Raw genomic sequence first — 13,319 nt, forward strand, 5'->3', positions numbered from 1 at the left:
TTTTTTTGATTGAAACCCACAGATTGCTGAAGGTGCAGGTTCCTTCGGGGCCTATTCCTGATGTAGGGAGGAGGTTCTGTGCCTCTTATGGGGGTCTCTGCCTCCTCCCACCCAGGAAGTGGGTCTCTCTTCGGGAGAGCCCACTTGCTAAGTACTATGGGGGACCTGTTTCGGCAGGTCCCCAGAGGAAAGGTCCACCGGCCTCCGGGTTGGTGGACCATAGTATCTCAACCCCTGTCAGGAGCCTTGCGCCCCGGGGGGTCGGGAAATGGGTCCCTTCTTCGAAAGGACCTTGCACCCTTGTGCACGTTTTTGTGTGCTGTGATTTCACGGTTCACTTTTTTTGTTCACAGGGGGAAGTTTGTTGAGATGCACGTCCACGGGCCCTTGTGCACCTACAGGGTAAGTGAGAGAGCTGTAAGCAATGCATGTATAGAAGAGGCTCCCTCATAAGCCCTGCCCACCCCACTTCAAGCTGACACTCAGCACTGGGCAGTATATTTTGAATGGCTGCTTGGCGCAGTGGACGGCATGGGGCGAACCACTGAACACACTTTTGGGTCGACCCACAAGTTGAGAACCACAGCCTTAGAGAACCCTACATAAGAATTATAGTCTATAAATCATAATAATATAAAATGCTACACAGAGTAACACAGGAATAGAGAAGGAACATAGCAGCAGAGTACTCACTGTTGGTGCTCTTATAGCCAGTTTTGTTCTTTTCTGAAATATATAAAGATGGAGTTAGGAACCAAAAAACAAAACTGCGACCCATAACCTGTAATTCTGTAATTTAAATATTTTCAATCAAAAATGTTATTGTTAAATGGAATGCACATTTTGATGCAATTAATTGTATCAATGTTTTGTTAATATTTTGAAAACCTTGCACAAGGGTGCAGCTGTATTTGCTTATTACATATGCAGGCTCTGCTTCATGCTTTGCCCTCCTACATGACATGGTTGTGTTTTATTACTTGTAATGGGAAGGACTGCAGAAATCCCGGGAGTTAAGATGTCAGAACTATTGGGCAGAAAGGAATCAATTTCAAAGGCCTGTACATATTATTTTACAGATTTGTATATGGGCATCGTGGTAGCCATTTTGTCTACTTGATAGAAGGTCAATGCGAGTTTATTCTTTCTGAGACAAAGACTCAGGTCGTAAATTGTGGGGGTCTCAGACGCACATCAGTTAAGGATTGTGCCAGCCTATGTAGGTTAAGATTGATGACTTTCATGCCTCTAGAAAGGACAATGTACAAGTGATTGGAATGTCTAAAGATTTTTTTTTTCTCTCAATGAATAGAAGAGGGGGCTTATTTGAAAGTTGCCTGATGTAATATTACTATTCATTGCTGTGATAATAATTAGCAATAATGTTATTATATTATATGCAGCATCTTCTCGGCCTTTTGGCTGCGATCTTTGTGGTCTGCAGTCGGAGGTTTGGACCCGGTGCCAGTCCCACTCGGCCTGGGGGTGTTTTCCTTCGGGTGCACCCCCTGCTGCTATTGGGTGGGACACCATCAGGGACATGCGGGGGCGATCTCTTTAACCCACTTTACCTTGTGGTTTGGTGTGGTGCGATTTTTGCTTCAGGATGGCTGCACTGGCTCCTGAAGCTCCCAATACAGTAAGGCTGTGGGTTTCCGAGGGCAGGAGATCTGACGTAGGTCTGTTTTTTGTACAAAAGACCATTGCTGAAGATCTCTTGAGCATGAAGCGCGAGTGTATTTTTTGTATGCATGCTTTCCCAAGCTCTGGGATGTACGATATTACATTTTGGAAGAGGGAAGATGTACAGACGTTGATGGCACGTAGGCTCGTGAAGCTGGGGGACGAACAACTCGAAGGTATCCAGTTTATATGTAATGAGTCGAAGGTTCGTCTCCCGGTTATGGTGCATATGTGCAATCCTTTTGTGAAGGATGAGGAGATACGGGCGTTCCTATCCAGATATTGCGTGTCAGTTTCTGCTGGTGTAGGCATGACAAACGTGTTTGGCACGTTTAATGGGCAACGGAAATTTTGGGTGCAATTAAGAGGGTAACCAGGATGGTGTATGTGGATCGAGACACCCCCCGCAGGCCTTCGCTATTGGCAGTACCTTTGGTACCCTGGGCAGCCGCTGTTTTGTCGGAAATGCTTTTCGTTTGGGCACACAAAAGAGCAGTGTGGAACCGGTGTTACGTGTCGAAACTGCTTTAAAGCCAGGCATAGGACAGCGGATTGCCAGGAGGCCAGGAAATGCCATATATGTGGTGAGGTAGGCCATCTGGTCCGGCAATGCCCCAAAGTGAGGCAAGAGATGGAGAAGGCAGTAGTGCCTGAAACCTCGGAGACAGTGGTGGAGAAGGATAGCACCCGGTCGTTTTCCGAGGTTGCCCAAGGGGCCCTCCCAGGGCAGATCCAAAGCGGGGTCATGGCAGGTGCTGTCGCCAGTGATCTGGGTGACACGCTTGTGACTGTTGCCGAGAACCCAGTGCCTCGTGAAGCCATTGGGGTGCAGGACTCGGAAGGTGTGGAGCCTGCCCCGGAAGCAAGTAAGGCGGAAGGTGAGGGTCTCCTTGAGGAGGAGGAAATGGATCTGCCAGTAGCATCTTTAAAAAGAAAGATGGATGGTGGGGTTGAGGAGGCGTCTCCGTCCCAAATCATAGAACAGTTCTCGAGTAATACGAGTGCACTCGAGTTCGACACGGTTTCGGATCTGTCTGATTCATCGTGCCAGTCGGTCCAGTCCTTTGCCAGTTTGGGGCAGGTGGAGTCTTGGCAGTCCGTGATGGGGTTCCAGCAGCAGCAGAAGAAAAAAGACAGGAAAGAGACGATGGAAGAAAAAGAAGTGTTGGAGGAGATGGCTGGTGTGGCCAGTGAAGATCGAGTGGGGTCTGGAAGACGCGTTAAAGCTAGAGGGATAAGGGGGGGCGTGGCGAGCTGCCGAGAAAGATGGCCGCGGACTAACAAAGCTCCGCAACACCCGATCCCCAGAGAGCTATCTTTAGCCTTCAAAGGCGGGGACAACCCAAGATGGCGGCCGCACAAGGCACTCCGGAGCACTCTGCATCACCACTCTTCCTCCAGGACGCACAGGACTCATCGTCCCTGGACAGTCTCCCCATGACCCAAGGGGATGAACCGGATGACTCCAGAGATGCAAACCTCCTGCAAAAAATCCGAGCTATGCTTCATATTGAGCTGACGGCGACCTCAGAGAAGCTTACTGCGGCCCTGACTAAGGAGATCAGAGAAATAGGTACACGTACAGACCTTCTAGAAAAAAAGATGGATGATGTAGTTACTGTTGTTGAATCCCATGAGCAAGATCTGGACTCAGTTAACACTGACCTAATTGCCATTATGGATAAGGTGGAAGACATGGAGAACAGGGCCCGCCGTGGCAATCTCCGCTTCCGTGGGGTCCCAGAATCGGTGACAGACCTGCAATCCACCATTACTGCTCTGCCTAGAATTTGCCTAGAATTTGATCGTATCCATAGGGCTTTGACCCCAAGAAGGCCGGAAGGCCCCCCGAGAGACATAATTGTTAAATTCACCTATTACCGTACAAAGGAGGCAGTGCTGTACGCCACCCGGAACAAAAAAGACCTGCACTTCCAAGGTACTGCATTCCAAGTCTTCGCTGATCTCTCGCCTACCACCATACAGCGTCGCGAGTCCTAAGGCCTTATTTGGAGGTTCTGAAAAATAATGGCATAGCCTACCGCTGGGGACTCCCCTTCAGGCTCCTATTTTCACACAATGGCCGTTCTTACTCCCCCTCTTCACCAGATGACCTGAAGAAGGCGCTCTTGGATCTCGAGCTGCTGCCACCATCCCAGAGGGAACCATCTCAGTCGTCCCAAAGCTCGAGACGCGTACCTCCAAGTCCCATATGGGAGAAGGCTCGACGCTCCCAACCATATAAATCTGGAAAACAGAGGATGACCGCTCCACCCCACGATCCTACCTGATACGCTGTCCGGAGAACCCAGTGTTTGCTCCCTACTGGTGACATTATGTCTACCGCACGTACAGACCTTCTAGAAAAAAAGATGGATGATGTAGTTACTGTTGTTGAATCCCATGAGCAAGATCTGGACTCAGTTAACACTGACCTAATTGCCATTATGGATAAGGTGGAAGACATGGAGAACAGGGCCCGCCGTGGCAATCTCCGCTTCCGTGGGGTCCCAGAATCGGTGACAGACCTGCAATCCACCATTACTGCTCTGCCTAGAATTTGCCTAGAATTTGATCGTATCCATAGGGCTTTGACCCCAAGAAGGCCGGAAGGCCCCCCGAGAGACATAATTGTTAAATTCACCTATTACCGTACAAAGGAGGCAGTGCTGTACGCCACCCGGAACAAAAAAGACCTGCACTTCCAAGGTACTGCATTCCAAGTCTTCGCTGATCTCTCGCCTACCACCATACAGCGTCGCGAGTCCTAAGGCCTTATTTGGAGGTTCTGAAAAATAATGGCATAGCCTACCGCTGGGGACTCCCCTTCAGGCTCCTATTTTCACACAATGGCCGTTCTTACTCCCCCTCTTCACCAGATGACCTGAAGAAGGCGCTCTTGGATCTCGAGCTGCTGCCACCATCCCAGAGGGAACCATCTCAGTCGTCCCAAAGCTCGAGACGCGTACCTCCAAGTCCCATATGGGAGAAGGCTCGACGCTCCCAACCATATAAATCTGGAAAACAGAGGATGACCGCTCCACCCCACGATCCTACCTGATACGCTGTCCGGAGAACCCAGTGTTTGCTCCCTACTGGTGACATTATGTCTACCGCCCATTGACTGACATTCGATCCGTGTTGTTTTTGGATCAATGACCAGTTTTCCACCAAGTTGATCACTCCTTTTTCTTTTAGCACTGAGTCCAGGACGTGTATAGTGCCGCCCTGGGGAGTTATATGCTGTTATTCTTTTTATACTTACCAGCGCCATCTGCCTTTGTACATGTACCGTTCCTGGTGCTACGTTCATAAGATTGCTACATAAGGCTCTCTAGGGGGACCGGGTGATTGGCACCCCCCCTTGAGAACGGCGGATAGGAGGGAGGATTTTTCCACCTCGCTATCTGAGACCAGTTTTCCACCAAGTTGATCACTCCTTTTTCTTTTAGCACTGAGTCCAGGACGTGTATAGTGCCGCCCTGGGGAGTTATATGCTGTTATTCTTTTTATACTTACCAGCGCCATCTGCCTTTGTACATGTACCGTTCCTGGTGCTACGTTCATAAGATTGCTACATAAGGCTCTCTAGGGGGACCGGGTGATTGGCACCCCCCCTTGAGAACGGCGGATAGGAGGGAGGATTTTTCCACCTCGCTATCTGCGACACTTGTCCTTAGGGACAGTTTTCTGAGTTGCATTATGTTACTGTTCTTTGTTCACCTAGCCCGCTGTGGGGCTTTTGTTTTCTTTTCCCTCTTTAGATTCCTCTCCCTCCCTCCCGGTCCATCGGTGATATGGAATACCACGCTCCGGTCACTCCTCCACGGGTTTTTCGTGAGTTATTGTACACACGGGGCTATTATTCCGGGTTGCCTACGTTGTCTAATGTTCCTGCTTGTTAACCATGGCCAATAGCTTTAATGTTGTCTCCCATAACGTCCAGGGGTTGAATTCGCCGCACAAACGAAACAAAGCATTCTCCTACTACTCATCCTGCCATGCCGACTTGGTCTGCTTGCAGGAGACTAGATTTTCTCTCACCTCCTGTCCTAAATATTTACATAACCGATTTCCTATATTCTATAGTGCCAACTTCTCAGAAAAAAAGAGAGGGGTTCTGATAGCGATCAGGAAGAATCTACCTTTCGTGTGTGATAAGCAAATTACAGACCCCACTGGACGTTATGTGATATTGATTGGTTCTTTATATGATGTTGATATCACTATAGTCTCGTACTATTGCCCTAATACACATCAACTCAGCTTCCTCTCCCATCTATTGAAGGTAGTCACCCACCATAGTAAAGGTATCCTCTTCTTAGCTGGGGATACCAATTTGGTTCTTTATCCTGCCCAAGATAAAACCAAACCTACGGACACTGCCAACCCTCCTCCACTACCTTTACAGAACTCCAACTTCTTCACATTGTTAAATGACCATTCCTTGGTGGATGTGTGGAGGGAGTTGAACCCATCCACCAGGGACTATACATTCTTTTCAAATCCCCATCAATAGTTTTGCAGAATAGATCATGTGTTTACGTTGCAGTGTAATGTACCTGCTTTCCTTTCCGCACGCATTAAACCCGTGCCTTGGTCGGACCATGCAGCCAATGCTGTACAGTTCCGCTTAGAAGCGACTAGACTAACGCGCTTCCTATGGTGCGTAAATGATAGCATACTATCATCTGAGGCCCTCCTACAACAGGTTGAATCACATGCCCGACAATTCTTCTCTCTGAATGATGGTTCTGTGGACTCCCCAGTCATACTATGGGAGGCCCACAAGGCCACCATGAGAGGTCAGCTAATAGAGATAGCCACACGGAGGAAGAAATAAAGGAATAAGAGGGTCAACGAACTTTATGCCAAACTAGAGGAACTTACCATATGTCTGAAGGATAAGCAGGATAAGAAACTACTGACACAATTGAATACCGTTAAAACAGAATTGAATCTTCTACTAGATCAGCACTCTGAGAAGCTCCTTAGATGGTCTAAACACAAATTCTACTCCAGATCGAATAAGCCGGGGTCCATGTTAGCTAGAAAACTGAATGCACTCCCACATCGGTATGCACCTCTCAGACTGCGAACTGCTCAGGGCAATATTACAGCAAACCCGAACACAATTCTCCAATTGTTCTATAACTTAACAAAGCTCTATTGTGCCTCTAATTCATTTAATAAAGCCAAAGCAGATGCACTGCTTAGGGACCTTCCATTACCTACTACCCCCCCAGCAGCACTTGCCCAACTCCACCTAGAAATAACAGAGGAGGAAGTGGTGAATACAATCAAATCCCTTAAAACATCTAAGGCCCTGGCCCTGATGGGTTTTCAACCCTTTATTACAAAAAGTTGGCACCCATATTGGCACCTAGACTAGCGGACATGTATAACTCATTGAGAAAGGGGGACTCAGTACACCCCTCATCCTTGTTGGCATACATTTCAATGGTGCCGAAACCGGATAAGGAACCTCGAGACCCTAATAGCTATCGGCCTATATCCCTTCTGAATGTGGACCTTAAAATATTGGCGAAGATCCTGGCTACACGTATCAATGAATTCCTGCCTGTTCTAATCCATAGGGACCAGGTTGGCTTTATTCCCTCCCGACAGGTTGGGGATAACGTTAGGAAACTCATTCACTTGCTACATGTACTCAGAACTAGGAACATCCCAGGATTCTTGCTGTCCCTTGACATTCAGCGGGCATTTGATTCAGTCTCCTGGGACTACCTAAGATATATATTGCTCAAGTGGGGTCTCGATGGTCCTTTTCTTTCCTGGCTCCAAGCCTTATACAATAACCCCACCGCTCAGGTAAAATATTTAGGACACGTCTCCAGGACCTTCCGATTTCTAAAGGCACACGCCAGGGTTGTCCCCTATCGCCGGTCCTTTTCGCCCTAGCCATAGAGCCCTTGGCTTATATGATCCGCTCAAACCCAAACGTGAAGGGAGTTGAGGTAGCAGGGGTAGAGTACAAAACTAGTCTGTTCGCAGACGACGTCATATTGACCATTTCCCAACCCCATACTTCTGTTCCCAACCTACTACACATCTTGAATCTCTTCTCTGATATCTCTGGCTTGGTGGTTAACTGGGAAAAATCAGCGGCAATGAATGTAACTTTGTCACAACATGATTATGATAATCTCCGTGAGAATTTTGCATTCTCTTGGGAACAGAAGTATTTGAGATACCTAGGGGTTAATATATCTCCCTCGTATGCTACACTGTACGTAAATAACTATCTACCCTTGCTTAGACAACTTAAAGCTTTAATGGACACCTGGGTACGCCATGGATTATCCTGGTTTGGCAGGGTTGCGGCGGTCAAGATGACCATACTCCCTAAACTACTATACTATTTCAGGGTATTACCTATAGCGGTCCCATCCTTTATCATTCGAACTATCCAGAAGAACATCTTAACGTTCATATGGCACCCACAACTCCCCAGAGTCCCAAGGTCCACATTATATAAACACAAGCGGGAAGGGGGGATAGGCCTTCCGAATATCCTTCTCTATTACCAAGCATCCCAATTGCTACCACTAATTGCCATTCACCGCGTTGCTAATATACCACTATGGACCATGTTGGAAATCCCCAACTGCTCCCCAATTCCTCTACAAGCGCTCCCCTGGTTGCCGGCAGTTGATAGACCCTGCTCTCTTAGCCCATTGATGAAACATGCCTTGAAAGTGTGGGATTCACTGAAGTACTCTTCGAGTCTGATATCCCCTTCCTTACCCCTTCTCCCCTTACTCTCGCAACCTCTATTTGTCCCAGCGTACACTGATCCAACCATGTTTAGGTGGTGGACCGATAATGGCTTCACTAGACTGTATGACTTCTACCGTTCCTCTAAAATACCGACTTGGTCCTATCTTAAAACACACAAACAGATTCCTGATGCAGAAATGTTTAGGTTTCTCCAGCTGCAACACTGGGTATCCTCTATGCAGACACGTAGACATTTAAATGCACCACTTACCGGTTTTGAGCACATCTGCCTCTATGCACCAGGGGGACCCCAACAGGTATCAGTTCTGTATTCTACCTTGAATTCACTAACACGTACTAATTTCCACCCTTATTCCAACAAATGGTCCACAGACCTGGGTTTACATTGGTCTAATGATGATTGGAAGAGTGTGTGGAAGAATATGTCCCAGTGTTCTAGTAATGTGGCAAATACTGAGGTTGCCTATAAAGTATTGTTTCGGTGGTACCTAGTCCCAACTCGTTTAGCTAGAATATATCCGTCGTCTTCTACTAACTGCTACAGGGGATGCTCGACCCCAGGGGACATGTTACATACATGGTGGTCTTGCCCCTTCGCTGCACGGTTCTGGACCAGAATATTTCGTTTGCTCTCGATTCTTTTCGCAAAAAATATCTCTAAAGACCCAACACAGGCTCTACTCCATGCATCAGTACCCGGACTGAATAAATCCCAGGGTGCCCTAGCTCACCAAATATTCATAGCCGCCAAATTAACGTTGGCAGGAAATTGGAAAAAACTATTTATCCCGTACCGGGAGTTTACGAATAGGTTGGACAATGTTCTTTTAAAAGAACGGTTGTCGTGTGTCTTAACGGATACACATGCCAAATTCCTTAAAATCTGGGAACCCTGGATTCTACATAATCACCCCGATCTGGATGTTGACACCCTCCACCGCCTGTGATGTGGTCTTTAGAGTCAAGGGGTAATGAATATGTAACCCTTAGCAATGAACCGAAAACCTGTGGAATGGACTCGAACCACAATTGAAACGGACCGACCGATGGACCCCTCCTACTTGTCTTCCTTTCCTCCCTACTATTTCCTTTTCCTCTATTACATTAATGATGATTTGTAGTGCTTGCATTGACATACTATTGCTTGCAATATGTTGCCTATGTGGCCTTCTGTAACCGGCAAACACTGTATAGCATGCTGATTGTCACTACCTTGAAAACCCAATAAATATTTAGATACAAAAAGCTAGAGGGATAAAACCGAAGACTTGATGCTTGTTGTGTTTTTTGCTTGGGATGTGTTTTTTTTCCCCTTAAGTGACTATGCGGCTTGAAGTCTCCTCAATAAATGTAAAATAAAGGGGTGGGTATTTTGTTTAAGGGTGGGAGGTTTAAGGTGGTGGAGGTGATGCATATTGAGAGGGGGAGTTGTGTTATGGTGAGGGTGGGGGTGGATGGGGTGTGTATTAGGGTGATGAACGTGTATGCAGGTGCGGATAGGCATGACATATTGGAATTGTTTGAAAAGATTAGGTTGTTTGTGGGTGGGAGGGAGCCGATAATTATGGTCGGTGATTTTAATTGTATTTTGGAGGGGGGATAGGGTGGATAAGTCGGGGAAGGAATTAGGTGATATGATAAGGTCTTTTGGTTTGGTGGATGTGGGAAAGGGATGTGGTTGTACCTTTTTTAGTGAGAGCGGGAGGGTTAGATCCCGGATTGATTTTTTCTTAATTTCTAGGGATTTGAAGGCGGAGTCTTGTCATTTACAGCAAGTGCCATTTACGGATCATAGGAGAGTGGAAGGGTGTGTGAGTATGGGGTTTGAGAGGGTGTATGGCAAGGGTGTGTGGAAGCTGAATGTGAGTTTATTGGAGGATGAGGTGATTAAGGGTGAATATGTGAGTATGTTTCGGAGGTGCGAGAAGAGGAAGGGGGATTTTGAAAGTGTGGTTGAGTGGTGGTTTTGGGTGAAATGGAAAACTAAGTTCTTTTTTATTAGGAAAGGGTGTGAGAAAGTGAGGAAGGCGAAGGAGGAATATGAATGGTGGCAAAAAAGAGTTGAATATTTGTGGCAGATGAGTTGATTGAAGCAAAGGAGAAGTTGAGAGTGTTCTTGGTTGAGAGGGGGAAATGTATAGTGTCACAAGCTAAAAGAATGGTGAGAAAGAAGGATGAGAGGTGTTCTAAGTTTTTCTTTAAGAATGTGTTTGGTGGTAAGGAAGTGTTGGATAAGGTGTTGGATGAGGAGGGAGGGGTGGTGTCGGGGGGTGAAAGAGTGAGAGATGAGGTATGTAAGTTTTATGCAAAATTGTTTTCTAGGTGTAGGAGGGAGGTGGGTGTGGAGGAGGAGGTGTTGGAGGGTGTGGGGGTGGGGTTGGAGTCAGTAAATGGGGAGGCGTTGGGAATGGATGTAAGGAAGTGTGAGGTGGATTTGGTGCTGAAAGGTATGAGTAATGAGAAAACGCCTGGCAAAGATGGGTTGCCGGTGGAGTTCTATAAAGTGTTTTGGGGGTGATTGGGGATAGAGTGTGGGAAGTATGTAGGGAGGTGTTGGAAAGGGAGGAGATGCCTGAATGTATGACAGAGGGTGTGATTGTGTTGTTATATCAGAAGGGGAATAAAGGTGATCTACGGAATTGGAGACCAATCTCGCTGTTGAATTCAGATTATAAAATAGTAGCTAAAGTAATTGCTGAGAGGTTGAGAGGGGTGGTTGATTGCATGGTAGGTAAGGAGCAAGTATGTGCGGTGCCTGGAAGAACAATAGCGGAGAATTTGATGTGTATGAGGGATGTTTTGGGGTATGCGAAGGAGAAGCAGTTGGATGCAGGGCCGGACTGGGACTAAAAATAGGCCCGGGCATTTTAGACTGAGCAGCCCAATCACATGACCACCGGCAGGCCACACTCCTCACAACAGGGGGTGGAGCCAAACATAGAAGCGCAATCGAGGGGCAGGGCCGGCCACTAGTAAGTACCGGAGGGCTACAGCTGACACACAAGCCTTGCTACAACCAATACACAAACCTTGCAACAATATAGGAAGCTTGCTATAGAGAATATCTGTTAAAAAGAAGACAAGGCAACTGGACTTGCTGTATTTTACTTGAGGACGTTTCACTAGTCATCCAACCAGCTTTCTCATATCAGAAATTTCTGAATTGGGAAAGCTGGTCAGATGTCCAGTGAAACGTCTTCAATAAAAATATAGCAAGTCCAGTTGCCTTGACTTAATTTTTACAGATATACCATGGCCGGGATGAATGAGAACCTTCACAGACATATTGCTATAGAGAATCGGATCTCACTGGCCCCCCAACCCACATGGCATTCTCTGCACTAAAGTAGCTAACACTCTAATGTCCCCTGCACAGTCACACACTATTACACATAAATTACACATATTAAATTTATAAATTACACATTTATAAACCTCTGACATATACCGCAGTGCTGTACAGAGAAGTCACATCAGTCTCTGTACAGAGAAGCTTACACTCTAATGCAGAATACCATCAGCTATAGAGGACTAAAATTCCCAGTAATACATTATACAGCAATGCAGAATAATAGTATATGAATTTGGTACATACTTTGTGCTGCCGCTCTGCTCCGGGGTACCAGCCTGAAGTCTCGGGCAAAGGGTCTCAGGAGGGAAAAATAGGTAGCCACTGGAAGCCCTGTAAGAAGGCACCACGTGGTTCCCCAGAAGGCTGCTGCGCGGGACCTAACACAGCCGATTTAACGCAGAAGTCAGAGGTGCAACGCAGAGTGCAGAGATCAGCGGTGTGATGCAGAGTACAGCAGTGTGACGCCTCCAGTCCAGCATGATGCCCAGCTGCCTCCTTGTGCCCTCACTTCAGGACCCGCTCTTTCTCTGCCAATGGTAGCCCTGCAGTCTTACTCCTGGCCATTGGCAGCTGAAGTGGGCGGAGGAAGTTGCAGGTGCCCACCGAGGAGCCCGACTATTTAGCGGGCTTTCAGAAAGGCAGCCGGTGTTCTGTCAAACTCCAACTCCTCAAGATTTCCAACGACCTGACTTACTTAGAAGTAAGAGGTTCGGCCTAGAAGGCTCTACTGCACGTGGGCCACCCGCGGCATTTCCCTACACACATACTACACAGCAATAGAGTATTAAAATGAACTAAGGTCAGACTAATCAGCACATTATTAATCTGAGTGCCCCACTCAATATGGGCGCAAGCAGCGGCCATATTGAGTGGGGCAATTTAGATGAATAATGTCCTGGATTAGTCTGACCCTAGTTCATTTTAATATTTATTAAAATCTGTAGTATGTGTATTTTTGAAATGCCGCGGGTGGCCCACGTGCAGTACAGCCTTCTCGGCCAATCCTCTTACTTCTAAGTAAGTCAGGTAGTTGGAGATCTCAGAAGTTGGAACTTTTCTCCTCCTGATTAAGGATGGGCTCGGGCGTGTTCGCAGCTCCACGTGCCGAGCCCGCCAGGAAGCTGACAGCGCGCAGCGCCAATCACAGGTAGTGAGACATTTTCCTGGTCCGCAGCTGCAGAGATCGGGAAATGTCTCATTGCCTGTGATTGGCGCTGCCGGCTTTGTGGCGGGCCCGGCACGTGGAGCAGCGAACACGCCCGAGCCCATCCTTACTCCTGCAGGGTCTGTGGTGGGCTCTGTGGGGTCTCAGGTGGGCTGTGAAGGATCTCTGGTGGTCTCTGCAGGGTCTCAGGGTGCTAAGCCCACCTGAGACCCTGCAGAGCACACCATAGACCCCGACACAGATCCTGCAAAACCCCCTGAGACCCGGTTGATGATTTTTACAGATCCTGCACAGCCCCCGAGACCCTGCAGTGGGCTCTGCCCACCATAGACCTCGCAGAGCTCACCACAGATCTTG

General features: G+C 47.6%; 1 long non-coding RNA gene across 1 annotated transcript in view; it reads right to left on the reverse strand.

Moving 5' to 3' along the window:
- Positions 1 to 728, reverse strand: part of LOC108788374 — a 4,750-nt gene extending 4,022 nt beyond the window's left edge. Inside the window, exon 1 of the long non-coding RNA XR_001941329.1 lies at positions 694 to 728. This is a non-coding gene — a long non-coding RNA (uncharacterized LOC108788374). The remainder of the gene's footprint in view (positions 1 to 693) is intronic.
- Between the last annotated feature and the right edge of the window lie 12,591 nt (positions 729 to 13,319).

This window comes from Nanorana parkeri, unplaced genomic scaffold (assembly GCF_000935625.1).
Source record: "Nanorana parkeri isolate BGI_ZX_2015 unplaced genomic scaffold, ASM93562v1 scaffold321, whole genome shotgun sequence".
Classification (NCBI taxonomy): Eukaryota; Metazoa; Chordata; class Amphibia; order Anura; family Dicroglossidae; genus Nanorana; species Nanorana parkeri.